Raw genomic sequence first — 16,574 nt, forward strand, 5'->3', positions numbered from 1 at the left:
TGGATTGGGACTACATTTTTACAAGAAAAAAAGCCTAATATATGTTGTCCTTGTATTCATCTGTTCCATTAGAGAAGGGCAAAGGGTGATGATGCTGAGAATCCCTTCTCCTAGATGGAACAGATACAAGCAACTTCATCTTGTTGCTGCTTAATTCCCACTGACTCCACTGGGGAAGAATGTCCCAATGGAATGTGCCCAGCGTTAGTAACTGGTACAAGGGGAATGGAAAAACTGTTATGTATACATGCACACTCTAATAATGAGCTACAGTGGACAAATTTCTATTTAATTTTGATAAAACGTTTTGTGTGAAACCAGTCCTTTCTTCATATGACTTGTTTTAAATGCATTCTGAAATACACACAAATACTAAAATACTTGAAAACAGCCATCCTGGGCATGTATGTGTGCATGTGTGTATATACACACATGCACACATGCACACATGCATACACTAGGCTCAAAAGAGTTTCTTACTGATTTCCTAATCCACATTACCAAATCATTTTATAGAGAGTGTAAGTATATATACATATTATTTTTTGGTAATGACTAGCTGGACTGCCTTGAATTTATATTTCTATTGAGTATAGCATGAAGAATAGTATGATTCAAGTGAACATGATTTGGGGTTTTAGTTTTTATTCTGAATTGAGGGTTTATTTTATAAAGAAAAGAGGCATGTTATACAGCGTTGCACAGACAACCCCCCCTCCCATCAGCATAAACAGATTGATGAATGGATAACAGAATGAGAGCAATGAGTTGCTTAAGCACATATGCACTGCAAATGGAAGTTTGGAATCTCTTAAAGGTACGATATACGGTATCCTAAAGATTGTACCACTGTGAGACCATTACATTATCCAGTTATATCTGTCTCAGTTGATGGTGCACTACATGACTTATGTAAACTGAACAGATCCCAGAGTTCTTCCTTTCCTTTCCCTTCCCTTTCAAAATGTATCAGTTAACTGGAAAAACCATTATTATAATTTCCTATCTGCAACTGGTTCTGCTACTGGCTAAGATAGGTGTCCCCCCCACACCAGAAGCTCTCTTCTGGGTAACTGAAGCTAAAACAATTAACCTACATTGGTTGTATTTAACTGTAGCCAATAAGTTACCTTTGGAGTTCATCATATGGATGAGTCTACTCTGAGTTTGGATCCAGTCTATAAGATTAATATGTTACTGCAAGAAACTGAAAGTGAATGTTGATATATAAAGACAGGTGATTGCAGACAAGTTTGGTGAATATCCAAAAATTCAGGAACATCAGTGGAAGCCTCCTGAATGTGATTATCAGCATTGGCTGATGTGTGTCTGGGAAATGGAATTTTTTTAATATTTTGGACATTCACAAAACTGACAAATGGATAACATTCACTAAACTTTGCATTTTTGCTGTTAGATCTCCATTACTTTGAATATAGGACATCAGACTATATTTATTTCCTTATTCATTTAAATATTTCATTTCCCTTTCAACGTTTATCTTGTGGCAGCCCAAAATTTTTGTACAATGATTTCCTTAAAAGCAAATGAAGGAGCAAAGCATGTGGCCATTTTTTTAAAAAAGGGAAGACAAATATTTGTATTTGGTGAAGTTATCATACCATAATTATACAGAAACTTAAGGGTAATGATGTATACTGCTTGTTTTAATGTGAATGCATAAAGATGAAAAAGGGTTGGGCATACTTTGTCATAGAAGGCAAAATTGTGTCAGCTTTTCTTTTATAGATGCCTATTTTATAAAGCAATCATTTGATAAATCTTTCCCACCCTTTGTTCTTGTAACCCCTGTGTTCAAACCAATTTTTTATCTGCACATCCACAGACATGTGAACGTGTATAGGTTCAATATAAGGATGTGAATTTGCTGAGAAGTTGAAACCTTATGAATTAAGAAACAAAGTATTACATTCCAGAAAAAAAAAAAATTTCTAAAAAAAAAAAGACCGATTATTTCACTAAGCTTTTGGTAAGAAATTCAAGGAAATCCCAGTTTTAGAAATAAAGAGTAGCATTGACTTTTGAATAAATCCTTTATTTAATATTTGAATAAAAATACAAATGTTCCTTTATAGACAAGACTAACTTCATCACATACATGATGCAGGCAATGGTTAAATAAATTTTACTTCATAACACGTGTGATATATAGGAACCTGTTTTTAATAAACACACTTATACTCATATTACCCAATCAACATTGTTAAGTCAGCCTATCAGCATAGTTAGGGTGTGCTATAACTCAATTGATAAATAGCATGTATTATCTGCCATGAACTTTCTTGATTGAACCCCTTTAGGGAAAAACAAACACTTAATATGTGATAATCTGGTATGGAAAAAATAGGATATTACTCCAAATAAGAGCTTCTGAAATCTCTGAATAAAATGTTATATGCATTTTAAAATATATTGTTATTGTTATTGTTATTAGATACAAGTATGGCTTAAAGAAGCAGAAGAATGTGGTCAAAACAGAGCAAAACTATGTGAAAACATGTCAACTGATTAACTGTTGTACTGAAACTTTCCATACCTGATTATGGAGGTAATTAATAGAGCATTCATGCCAATTTTGTCTGACTAAAACATGTGCAATAAGTGAGCCTGTATAATAAGTACACAGTCTTGATTTATCTAGTCCAAATATATATAACCCAATTCTATACATGTTTGTTCAGAACTGTCATTGAGTTCAGTAAGGTTTTTACTTATGTATAAACTATACTGTGCAGAGAACTACAACATTAGATACTGTAGTTGTATTCAGACCATTTACACTAATGGCTGTTTAGAGTCCTTTATTTGAGCACTGCCAGGTTTTGTTGAGTTATCTGTATAATTTTATTTTCCTAGACCACCATACTGGTGATTGAAATGATTGGTTCACACCGTATAAAACAAGGGATTCTGTTCTGGTTTGTTGATACGAATGTACTGTGGTAATTGGCAATCTTGAATGAACTCTTGCTATTCATCATCTTGTAACTAGGCCTGAAAAAAGATTGCATTCAAATCATCAGTTGATCTGAAAATTCTACCTATAATATCTGATGTGCACATTCACTAATAGGTGCTTGTGCCTTTAGAGTATATAATTGGCCAAATGGCATATTCTCTAATCTTTTGATAGCTGTTTGGGTTCAGATCAACTAAGCATGTTAGGTAATAATCCTTATAATAAGAAAAACGTAACACTCAAAACCTGTCACTTCTGACTATCGTGGTAGAAATCAAGCAGAGGAGAACAGGAAACTCCTCATCCCATACACCCTGGGACCAATCTTACTACCTAAGTCAGAGACTTGTGTCTTCATTAACTGTCTTAACTTCACCAGTTGCAGAAATCTGGTTCAGATTGCTGCTTGATAGGCTGGGCTTACAGTGCTTATGTTACAAAAATATGTTTAAAAAGAGTCCTGAGAGGAACCATATACTTATACTGGGATAATGTAAAGCTCTCCACCAATTAGTAGCCCAGTTACACCAAGTGATAACTAACAGAAATAATACTGAAATATGGATACATGTAAACTATGCTGTTCTCTCTTTTATCCTACTAATTATTCTCAAAGTAATTAAACTCTAGGTTTAAATATTTTACTATTATAAAGCACAAACTAAAGCTTATTTCTCAAATTAAGTGGGATTTATTAAAGCCAATACCTTTAACTTAATAGAACCCCAGGTTTCCCAAATGGCTGGTTTTTCATGAAAAATAATCAAATACAAAATTTCTATGCTACAATATTGATGTGGCTGTTTAATGCAGGGATATAGATGTAACATTCAAGTAAATTATTATTTTATGGCATAAGAACATATAGTTCCAGTAGAGCAAAATGTTCAAAATTAATGCTATGATATTCTATAGGCATATAGAAGATGCCCTGCAGATTCACAAACCAATTAAAATACAATAAATGAGGACAGAATCAACTGAAATGCAAAAAGTCCTCAGCAAATTCATTGACATGCATTTTTATTTTCTTGTAACTTTTTTGGCCATCTAATAAAGGATGAAAGGTTTTCCCCAATAAATTTTACCACGTTTTTAAAATGTTGAAATGCTGCTAACAGCATTTTTGTGTTTTCCATTTACAGATTGAATTAGTGCAAGCAGTTCCAAATGGTGAGACATCTCTTTGGGTTTAGATTTCAGTCTGCCATTGACTCACACCAAAATAAGACTAAGATAACCCCCCCCCCCAAACCATTGTCTTGAATTACAGAGTTGAATATTTTAGCTTGGTGATTTTTCCCAGTATACCCTTGCCTGCATGACTATAGTGCCCAAGCCAGTACCAGCCTGGCATCATTCCAGAAGATAGGCTGGGTCTAATAACAATAGCATACATTTGTATGGGTGCCTTACAGTTTCATTATTAAATATGTTCTCTGTTGATCCTTTCCTTTAACTGTCAGACTGTTTACCATTTTGTAGAGTTCCTGATAGATTCTCTGAATATGCACTCACCAGTTTTATGATTCACCAAGCTCTGGTCAGACAGTTCTGTAAACACTTTGCCACAATTCTAACTAAGCCTGGGATTGCCCCCTTCTTTCACTTGATGGGTAAGAGTCTCGGGATGATGAGATGATGTTTCTGCACTGTTGAGTTTCTGTCTGTTTTATTATCTAATCTGTACTGCTGCCAGATTATCCAACTACATGATGCTTCTGTGGCCTATAATGCAGCTTTCTCCAACCTGATCCCTTGTAAGTTTGTAACTTCATCTAATTGTTTACACTTTTTCCAGCTCTGAAAACCTTGTGGCTCTTTAGGGAAAACTGGGAAGCTTTAAACTTCGGCAGTTTATTTTAAGGAATATGGGACGTAGGATATATAGGGCCAATGTGGAGGTCACCTATTTATTTCTTGCCATATCTAGTGTGATTGATCTGTTTGTTATTTCTAAGATAGTGACAAATCCAGAGATTTTTTAATAGACAATTTCTAGGGCTCTTCATGCTTCAAAACTCAGGTGCTCTGAACCTGATACAAGCACGGCACTTTCCTGCTATTCATTAAAGTAGTTTGTCTCTTTTCAGGCTTTTGTACAAACCTGAAAAATGGTACCACTTGCTTTAAGAATCACATTAATTTTAATGAGGGGGTTTCTTTAAGCAATGCCACTTTTTCAGGCTTGCAGGGAGAGATGCTGCACTTGCAAAATTCAAAGCAGTTGTGAATCATTTTCTAAGAGTGCACAGTCCTAATACTTTCCCATATGCATTAGAAGAGAGATTTATAACTATTTCTTCAAAATTACATGTCGATCTAGCTCAAGTCTTTTTGTCCACAACAAAAATGTGGTTGTTTCCTCATAGTTGGTAAGTAATTGTTGGTCAGAAATCCAGGAATTGATTTGCTTTCTTACTGTTGTCCACTTTCCTGCTTTTAAGTGTTCCCTGTTCACAACAACTGTTGAAAAAACCACTACAACTACTGCGACCATCACCACCACCCATATTAGGGCTACCATATGGAGGTTGAAAAAATCTAGTCAATCAATAGATGACAGCAAGGAGACACAGACAATTTTTACCCATTGCTGTCATCTAGTGACCATCTGAATTTCTGTAGCTCTGTCCTGTTTTTGGTGTTGGTGAGTGGTGTACGTGATTGGTTTCCTTCACTTCTGGGATCCTTATCATATTTTGCAATAAAATGTTAATGGCCAAAAGAACATTGTCTTCAAAAAATAAAGTAAGGCCAAATTGGGAATAGATGAATCAAATGAAAAAAAGTGAATCAAATGAAAAATGTCTTTGTTTGATTTCATAAATATATATTGGAGTGCTATAAGCAAAAATCTGGAAAGGCTGTGTGATCATTTGGGGGGAAGAACCAGCACATAGAGGAAGATGCCCCTTTCCTCAATGATTTGTCCACTTCAGACTATTTTTCAAAGTAAACCATCACATACAGAGCCTACAAAGAATTGTGGTGCACCTTTTTCCAGCAAATCTTTATATATATTGTTAGGCACAAGATACAACCAAGAAACATGAAGGCCAATCAATTAACATAAATATAGTGGAACGTCAGTGGAACTTAGAGCACTGAACTATCTAGCAGGATTGTTCTGATGTTATTAAACTATGGTTCTTGGGATGGAGAGCAGGATTTTGTTCTAGTTGTTATAAATTATCTAATTATGAGAAATCAACCCTTCTCCCTTTTAGTTGTATTTTTACACTTACAGTATGACACCGGAAAATATATTTGATGTTCTCCCCACAGACAAGTCAGAAAATAACGTAGGAGCTTTTAGGGGTAAGCGGCACTTTATGTATTTAAAAACCTCTTTCTCCCCCCCCACCCCAAGTTGCAATATTCTTCAGTATGTTACCAGGTCCTTTTATAGGCAAGTCGTGCTATATACCTATGCTTAGGAATACAAATGTGATCTTTTCTCCTGTTTCTGCCTCTACACCTTTTATAGCAAAGGTTGGTTCATAGTGCTGCGGGTAAACAGACAACGAAAGCCTTTATGTGTTCCGGAGATCCTATGGTTTATTACATAAAAGTTGAACAAAATCAAACATTACTGTATTCTTCCCAAAACATTCCCTGCATTAATAGTTTTAATAAATGACATGTTATTCTTTCAAGTACTTTCTACGGACAAACACAACATTTGTTTGTGTGCAAAAGCAAGGCTGACTTAAATGGTGCTAAAGTGTATAATATTAAAGACTATCAGATATAATCAGGCAAATATTTGTGGTGCTTAGAGAGATTTTTTTCTTGATGCGTTTAACAGTGTTTTATTATACATACATTATTTTTATTAGTAAATCAAGGTCTCAAAGTGCACTGTTAAAATGGGTTAATTAATCTATGTACCAGTTCATCAAACCATTATTGTTTAATTCTTTATAATATTGCATAATTAAAGGTCAAGGGTCATGATATTAATCATATTGCTGTAAATCATTTACATAACTGAGCATTTTTTTTTCAACAAAATACTTATGTTTACAATAGTATAATAACCCATTAACTGCTGCGGCAACCTTTAACCACAAAATAAAAATGTCACATGCTAGAATCGTCTTTTTTGGTTCTTGTCCGGCAATCAAAGAGTTAAGGGCTTTGCAGTGATTTGTTTCCTATTTATTAATTTCTATTTATTTTGTGGGGTTTTTTGTTTTCATTTGAGGAGGGAGTTGGGGCGGGACAATTCTTGTCTGCTGTAAGTGTCTTAACCAAGGGAAGGGTTCAAATGGCTTTTTTATACTATCTTATGTACTTATCATCATTTCATTGTGTTGTATTAAAAAAAAAACCTGTCAATAAATAAGAAAGCAGAAAAATGTTTCATAAAGCTGTTATGGTTTTATTTCGCCTGTGTCATTCAGCACAATACAATATGAACCATCACCCCCTTTGTTTTCCTGCAGAAAGGTATTTACATTTCTCTGGATGAAACTTGGTCATGTTGGAGATAGTGATACCTTAGTGATCTCACACATATCATATTGTACATGTTCCTTCGGTGTCTGAAATTCCCGTCAGAGAAATTAGAAGCTCGTTCCACAGTGCTGAAAATTTTGAGGAAGCACCGATGAAGGAGGAATTGGTCCATAATTATATAGTTCAGAATATAACTCTTCTGACTCACAAAGCTCAGAAATCATACTGAACAAACATTACTGTTATATATCTGATTGCCTGGGAAGAATTATCTTGAATATTAGGCTGGCACTTGGTTTAAATATTTCAGATGGAAGAATCAAGAACCATCTTTGACTATCTAAGTCAATATGAGCTTACCGTACCGTGTATATCAGAGCCTCTTCAATTATTTCCAAGTTAAATTTGTCTTTAAAGCTCATGGATGTCCTTTTTTGCTAAATTATCTTTTGGGGCACTTCCAGCTTGCCCATTCTAGGGTTGATTTGCAATTGATTTTCAAGAGAATGTTTATAAAAACCAAGCATGGAGATAAACTGAATGGAAGAATAATGTGATATAATTAAAGCAAAAACAAAAACCATTGAAACTTGTGAACTGCATTATGAGCTTGTAAATCTACTTCTGATTATGTTCTTCCATTCTGAATTTATTCTATGCAGCTGATACATACACACTTTTCAACTCCTTGTATAATGCTGAAGTTTGGGAAACTGTCTTCCAGGTGCTACAGAGTTGGCCTAGGACTTATTTTTACCCAATAGCCATGCCACATTATCAACATAGCTTCTTTGAATAAAGCCAAAGAGTTCACAGCATCACAAACCTACTTAGTTTTACTTGGCACTGATCTACTGTGTGCATGCAATTGTATATTCCACATGTAAGGTACTAGTGGAGGAAATTTGCTATGACTGTAGATAATTTCACAATCATATCTCCTTCTGTCTATATAACCAGCTATACTTTGGACTATTCTTAGGGAAATATGATTAGATTGTTGATGGGGGCTCCTTATAGTTTGATCATAACCTTTTCCTTGACCTTTTTACAACCATATTTGTAGGTTGGGAAACAATTTTCTACCATAATTCCCAATAACCTGTAGATTCTACTGTGGGATAGATATCACCTTCCTTGATAACTCCTTGATTTTTGAAAGAGCAGGCTGATTTCAGCCATATTCCTTCCCCAAACTATCTATTTTTAATCATCCCAGGGAGCTCTATGGGTAAATTATATGCTGTATAATTAACATCAGACTAAGAACATAGTAAGATCTGTGCAGGAACAAATGCAGGGTGTGTGTTTTGCACCACCAATGTATAACAGTGGCCTAATTTATGTTTACAAACAGCCATAAGCTGAGTATCACTCCCCCTTCCTCACACTCTTGTGTTAGCTATTGAATTAATAATGTAACATTTAATTTGCAACTTGACTCACATTCCAGTTAAATGAGACTCCTCTTCCTTATTATCAAACAGAATGGGAGTGGCTGCATGATACATACAACTGGACAAAATATGGACATACAAGAAGCTGAAAAGTCTTAAATAACTAATTCTCCAGTGTCCCTTCTGATACCACTACTATTCTAGATATGAGCAGTGAAGAAATGCAGTCATAATACCAAATTATCACAGTCACAGTAATGAAAGATTATAAGTACCTGATCCACTATAGGATTTTATACTGCCATGCAATTGTCTGGTTGTATGTACCATTCAACAGAGTGTTTATTACTTGGTATTCACTAACTGTAAATTAAAAACAATGTAAAGCCGAGAAAGCTTTATGGTGCTGCTCTCTCACCTGGACCTTAAAAAGATTAGGAATTCAAGCAAAACTCTCCAGGTCCAAGGATAAGAGCATTGCCTTATAACTAAACAGCAATCCGTGTGGCCAGCATGGAGAGCTGCTATACAGAAAGAGGTCCATTGGGAAGACCACCTATATCAGATAACAATAAATGATATTGGTTAAGAAACAGGTAGCTTTCTAGATTTACAAGAGATAGTAGGTTTGCTCCAATAGGGAAGATCCATGCTGAATGGGCATGGGCATATTTAATGATGAAGATGGGCATGAACTGTTAATCCCTGTCTACCACTACAATAGGGCCAGAGGAGACAGTAAACTAGGAATATTTTACAGATGCCTCAGCAGCTACTTCCTGGCAACAACTGAGGAATTAAAAATTAAGAATGAATGAATGAATGAATGAATGAATGAATGAATGAATGAATGAATGAATACTGGTTTGAATTCCTCCTCTGGCACCAAAGAAAAGATTACAATAGATTAGATGACTTCTGCCCAGGAATGGCCTGGAAATAAAAGACAGTAAGTGTGCAGACATGTATTTCAACATTTTTGCACATCTTAAAAATTGTGCCTTGTTTAAATGGGATTCATGAAGGAACTCACAGTCAAATGGAAACACATGTATCAAGCATTAAAGCCTAATTATACTGGCTGAACAGTGCTGACACCCATACTACTTTCTAAATCAATAGTTGTAGATATTGAATATTCTGGATCATATTCGGCTCAGCTTAATGAGATCAATTTAAGCATAGACTGTATGCACGGAAATGTTACTGTATGTGCAAGGGAGAAAAGAGACCCTTGAGTCATAGGTGGCATCCAGCAAGAGGCTTAACTTGGGAATGCGTTGATTCAAGCCTTACGCCGCAGCCTCGCTCACTACAAAATGGAGCTGGTTCAACCTTTTTGATCACGCCTCCTGATCAAAAAGGCAATTTAACTTTCTTGCTAACATTGCAGTTTCAAAAAGTTCAGCAGTATATGAAACAGCAGGATTAATAATAGGATGCAAACTTTAAACCATTGAAAGTATAACATTTATGATGGTGCAGCTCTGTAAAGGTCAAAAGGTATGTCTTTCAACATAAGATAAAGTGCAGTCTCAAACTATATGGGAAACGAATAATACTGATTCCATAATATGGAAAAATAAGCTGACTTTATAGCATAACATCTCTGTCAATATCTCCAGGAGACTTGGCTTAACTTTTTTTTTTTTTTTAAAGCCACTTTAAGTTATGGCTACCTTCATCTGCTCCTCTTCATAAAGAGTCATCCAGTGGCCCTTTTTTAGGGTGACTGTGTTCCTGCTGGGGAGAGACAGGCCACTGGATCATCATTCTCTATGAAGAATATTCTAGCTATTATTTGGCAGATAAAGTTGTTCAGATCTGCTCCAAGCTGGACCCCCATCTGGGCAGGCCTGGCCAAGGTGCTGGGGCTCAATCTTGTGGTTTGATCTGGGATGAGTTAAAGTTGGTAACTCCTGAAGAAGTGGGCAGATCTCTCTGCACTGTTAATTTGACTACCTGTTTCCAGCAGTCAGACCCAAATTTCTTCCTCCTGAAAGAACAATTTTAAATTGTTTTAAATTAAAATATATTATATATTTTAAATATATATATTAAAATATATATATTTCCCCTTTGGAACCCAGGAAAGGTCCATTAGAAAGAAATATACTTTATTTCAGAACCACAAAAAGCAGAAATGTCAGATACCAGTCCTCTTGTTGAAAGGGGTTCATAAACATGAACAAATTCTATGTCATAATTGTCAGAACTTAGAGAATCCATATTAAAGTACATGTGATTTAAGCTGTCATTCAAATTGTTGATTTGGACACTGTTGCTGCAACTAAAAAACACAAACATTTGAGAGAGAAGAATATAAAACAACAATTGGAGTGCAATATTTTCAGGATAAGGAAGCAAAGCAAAAAAGCGTATGCACAAGAGAAGATCCTGAGACATGAACAGACACAAACACCATAGCAACCTGAAGTGTGGATGGGCAGGAAATAAAGTGGAAACGACAACCTCACTTAAAAATATAATTACAAATAAATTTTAGTTTCTAACAGCTGAGAGGAATGAAAAATGCAGAAGGTCTGAAGATTAGAGCTGTACAGAGATCTTGATTTCAAGCAGAAAAGCTGATGTGAGTGCATGTTAGGCCCACATGTGGTTTCTGTCCTCCTTAAAGAAGGTGTGTCTTTTTCTGGGCATGGACTGATTTTTTTATTTTTTTATTTTTTGGTTTGTTCTAATGGCATCAAAGTTTCAGAGAGTGTGATAAGGCAGAGGTGGGTGATGGGCATGGAACCAACAGTTTTCAGCCATCACAGTCATTAGACTCTGAGGGCTGCAAATAGAGGAATTAAGGGCCACAGATTGCCTACCACTATTCTAAATACTTGAGCTTCATCCTTCCCCTTTGTCTGCCCAATTTCCATGCATTCAGCTGACGGGACTAAAGGGGAAACATCTATTTGACTGCGCTGCTTTCAGCATTTTCTTGGACCCTAGTTTATATAGTCCTGCACTGTGTTCAAGGAAAGGTGAGTACAGTTCTCTTTTGGACTTCATTACTCAACATAATAAGACTGGAGAGTACAGAAGGCAAGCAAGTCTAGTATGAGGATGTAGGAAGTGCAGGTAGCTGTCTGATCCTATCTTCTATCCAACATCAAGCTCTTATTCATTCAGGCAAACACATGAACTTGGTTACAATTTCTGGATTAGAGCAGGACTACTTTGGAGGAATCCCAGTTTGAATCTGCTGTCTAAATTCCCAAGTACTATAAATTAGGCTAAACGTCAGAAACTGTATGCCTCACAATGACAACTGCTGAGTAGCTCAAGCCAGAAGTTCTGGTAGATGTTGCTTATATCCTCTTCATAGCCATCTGGGCAGAAGAATTGAGACTAGATAAAGCCTTTGGTCAGAACCATCAGAAACCTAGGAATGCATTTGTCCTTTCTTCATTTTTGCCAATGTGTACATGGCTACTCTGTTACTACTGAATAGCAGAGCTTAGAAAATCTCCTTTATTATGCAGGAGAAAACGCATCCATCCACTACTACTACCAGAGAGTGACAACTGAAGCTGGCAAGGCATGAAGCAAACAGCCTCAGGCCAAACCATACTGTTTTATAAACATGATGCAGGTGTCCATATTCCAGTCCAGAAAAAGAGCAGCAAAAAATGCCCATTTTCAAAAAAAGGAAGGAAAAAGAGACTAAAGAGCTAAAGTTTGGAGTCTCTCTCTCACACATACACACACATACATACGCACACACTTAAACGAAGTTAATTTTCAGCTAAATACTTCTAGTTTTCAGTGAAACTAACTATGCAGAATACCTGAAGGTTCTGTTCCAAAATGTTCTGATTACCAATGGAAGAGTACAGTCCTAAAATGTCTACTCAGTTTTTTAAACTGGTGGCAGGAAGAGGAGTTTATATGAAAATTCATATTTTCATGTTCTTCTGATTGATTGATTGATTGATTGATTATGTGCTAGCAAGTCAGTGTTGCCTCTTAGCAACTACATAGAAAGACCTTCTCCAGGATGATCTGTTCCAAACCTGGCCCTTAGGTCTTCCATACAGTGCACCCCTCATGGTTGTAATTGAGTCCATCCACCTTGCTGCTGGTCATGCTCTTCTCTCTCTTCCACCATTCCTAATATTACAGAGTTTTCAAGAGAGCTAAGACTTTGCATATGTCCAGAATATGATAATTTGGATCTGGTCATTTGTCTTCAAGTGAGAACTTGGACTGATTTGCTTTATGATTAATTTCTCTCCTATTATGTACATTTTAATGCAAGTTTGCTTAATATACACCCTTTTGCAAAATTTGACTATTATACATTTACTGTGTTCACTTCCTTTTTCAATTAGCTATTTTGTTATTACAAAATTCAGAAAATTGAAAATTTTAGGTAATTGCATTTTAATCTATAAATCAGTTGTACAAAAAATTACTTTAAGTTTCAATCAATCAATCAGTCAGTTTATTGATTAGCCCTAAGGCCTTATCAAAATAACAATTAGACAGTAATTAATTAATAAAACTCTTTACAAAAGTAATGTAGCAAGCAAATTAAATAAAGCATGAGTAAAAATAGAATAAGTATAAGTAGATATACATATAAGTAAAAATACAAATCATACAAATTATATTTCCATATCACCCCGGCAATTCACTCCAATCAACCCCACATATGTAGATCTCAAACACATTGCATTTTAATCTATAAATCAGTTGTACCAAAAAATTACTTTAAGTTTCATTTAGTTGGGAAATCAGGTGTTTTTTTTTTTTTCCTCTCTCATCCCTAAATAAGTCTCCATGAATTCTGTGGAATTTACTCCCAGCTATTTGTGCTGAAACCATGAAAATATATTGTATAATTTTAAATGAAAATGTATTTTGCAATAAAAAAAGAAATAAAATTACAATACTCAACTTCTGAACATTTCAAATAATACATCGAAAATTAAATTTGCAGAATACAGGTAGTCCTCTTTTAGCAACCACGACTGGGACCAGCAAATTGGTCATTAAACAAAACAGTTGCTAAGTGAAACTGCAATTGTGTTTATGATCTTACTTCAGCTTTCCTTTGCTTTAGAGACTGCAAAGGTCATAAATGTGAGAATTGGTCGTAAAGTTACTTTTTTCATCACCATTGTAACTGTGAACAGTCATTAATTGAGGCAGTTGCTAAACAAGGACTACCTGTAATCAATGTATATTGATATATCATAAACAAAGGTAAAAGGAGAACTTTATGAAAATATGTGATCAAAAACAACAACAAAAAATCAAGGAAATTTGACCAAATTGCTTGAAAATTCTTCTCTGTTGAAAAAGTATCCGCTCAAACATAGACAAAGTGATAATACACAACAATCCATTTCTACAAGTCAAGTATCTGCGAATGTTATATAGCAATTAGGAGTGTTTTCCTTCAGGGAATCATCTCTACTTCTATCCAGCTACATGAAATAGCCACTTCCCTTTGCCACTGTATGTTACAGTGCTGAGAAATTGTGCTCTTTTCTTTCTGTAAATCTAGAACCAGGCTACATAGTTTGATCTCTTATAAGGCCTTCTCAGACTCTAGTATTATCAATGAACTGAGAATCTGCAATATGTCAAGTGTGAAGCTATCCTCGTTTTCCACAAAGAATCTTGTCAACTTGCCAACAATAATTAATTGGGATAGAGATCTTTCCCCATTATTAATTTTGGCCAGTATATCAATCAGCAAATCCTCATGTAAACCTATCTCCAGCCTCCAGTTTGCATTTGAAATGCAGTGAGGGACACAGAGCATTCTTCTTAAGAACTTGTTTTGAATTTTTTTTACATCTTTATACAGACAAATTTCCAATCCATAGATGTGTTTAATAATTTCTACCACAGTCTCTCCCTAGAGAGTAAAGCAAAAGCTGACTTCAAGTCTACAGAATCAGCATAAAGGGAACTTCAAGAACAAAAGAAATGTTTTTCCATCATAGTGTAGGAGAATACATTGATCTATAATTGATTGTCCTGTCCTAAGCCTATTTGTTCATCAGCCAAATTTGCTCTTGTTCTAGCCAATCAATAAGTTTTTCATGCAGATGTTTGGTATATAGTTTAGTAATAACACTTAAAAGTTTAATTTGGATGGAAATTAGCAGGATAAGATTGTCTTTTTTTTAAAAGAACTTTATTAAATTTCAACAAAGAGTAAAATATAAAGAAACAGAAATATTAGGTTGAAATATAAGAAGATCAGAAAAAGAATGAAATTTAAAGTACAAGAAAGAAAAAGTAAAAAGGAAGAAAAAATATAACTTCCAACTTTCTTTGGAACGGGTACAAATATATAATACATTCACCTCTTACTCTAATGTTTAAACTAATATAAAGTATTTCTATAACCATAAAAAATATCATTCATCAAACCCCAAAATTAAAGTTTCATTTCTCTCAGTTTCAAACAAAAGTCCAAAAGAGGTTTCCAAATAGAAACAAAGCCAGTCAAAGTCTTTTCTTCAATCAAAGTAGTCAGTTTCATTATCTCCACCAAATCCATTAATTTCACTATCCATTCTTTAGTTGTAGGCATTTGTAAGTCCTTCCATTTCTGTGCATATAAAAGTCTCACTGCTGTTATCATATAGAGAAATAAAGTCCCATGTTTTCTTTCAATCTGTTTATCCACCATATCTAAAAGAAAGACCTCTGGTTTCAACTGTACATCCATTTTTAAAAATCTTTGATTCAAAATACATATCATATCCCAGTATTTCTTACCCTTCTTACAAGACCACCAAATATGATAAAAAGTACCTTCACATTGATTGCATTTCTAACATACATTTGACATTCCTTTCTACATTATAGATAATTTGTCTGGTTTTAAATACCAATGATACATCATCTTATAGAAATTTTTTTGTTTTGAATTCTTTAAAAAACACCATAAGATAAGACTTTAAAAATTGGACTAGAGGGAACTAGAAGGAACTAAAAATTACAATTAAAGGAGAAGACAAACTTGGCATTCAACTTTGACTCACTAATACAGAATGAAGCAAAATATTTTAACATTGGACATACTGAAGGATATTTTTGAACAATGGATCCAGAAGTTAATTTTAAGAGTGAATGCCTCTATATGTTTAAAAGATGCTATGGAAAAGTAACAAGTACCACCTGACATGATCAAGACTGATTTGAAAGTGGATTTAAAAAAGGCAGGCTATAAGAATGACATGGAAAAAGATGTTACACTGAACATACTAAAGAAACCAGCTGATGTCTTAATAATTAAAAGGGATATACAAGTAGCAAACCAAGAGACTGACATCGATAATTTTCCTATGTTGGATTTAGAAAAGAGGCTTGTTAAAGCTTTGTAGAATTTTCTGAGAAGGGTTAAAGAAAAAATGAGTTCTAGGGCATTATTTGAAGTGACTAAAGATTAAAATTGTTAGAAGTAAAAGGAAGGAAAATAAAGTTGGTTTATTTGATCAAGGTTAAAATAGATATATTGTTATCTCTGGTAATCCTTAATGGACTTTTGCTGATTTCAGGACTGAAATGATGAGGCTTTATGGATTTGTTTATAGATAAGAGATGGGATATAGGAGGAAGAGATTATTTGTTGTATTTTAAGAGAAGGTGATAAGTTACTAAAATTGTTTATACTTGTGATGTAGGGGAAGTCAATTCTTTATATATTTCTTTTCTTTTTCTTTACTATATTCTTATTTTTTCTTTCTTTTCTATTT

The sequence above is a fragment of the Python bivittatus genome, unplaced genomic scaffold, assembly GCF_059951505.1.
Source record: "Python bivittatus isolate LINGU-HERP-01145 unplaced genomic scaffold, Pbiv_v1 ctg000590_np1212, whole genome shotgun sequence".
Classification (NCBI taxonomy): domain Eukaryota; kingdom Metazoa; phylum Chordata; class Lepidosauria; order Squamata; family Pythonidae; genus Python; species Python bivittatus.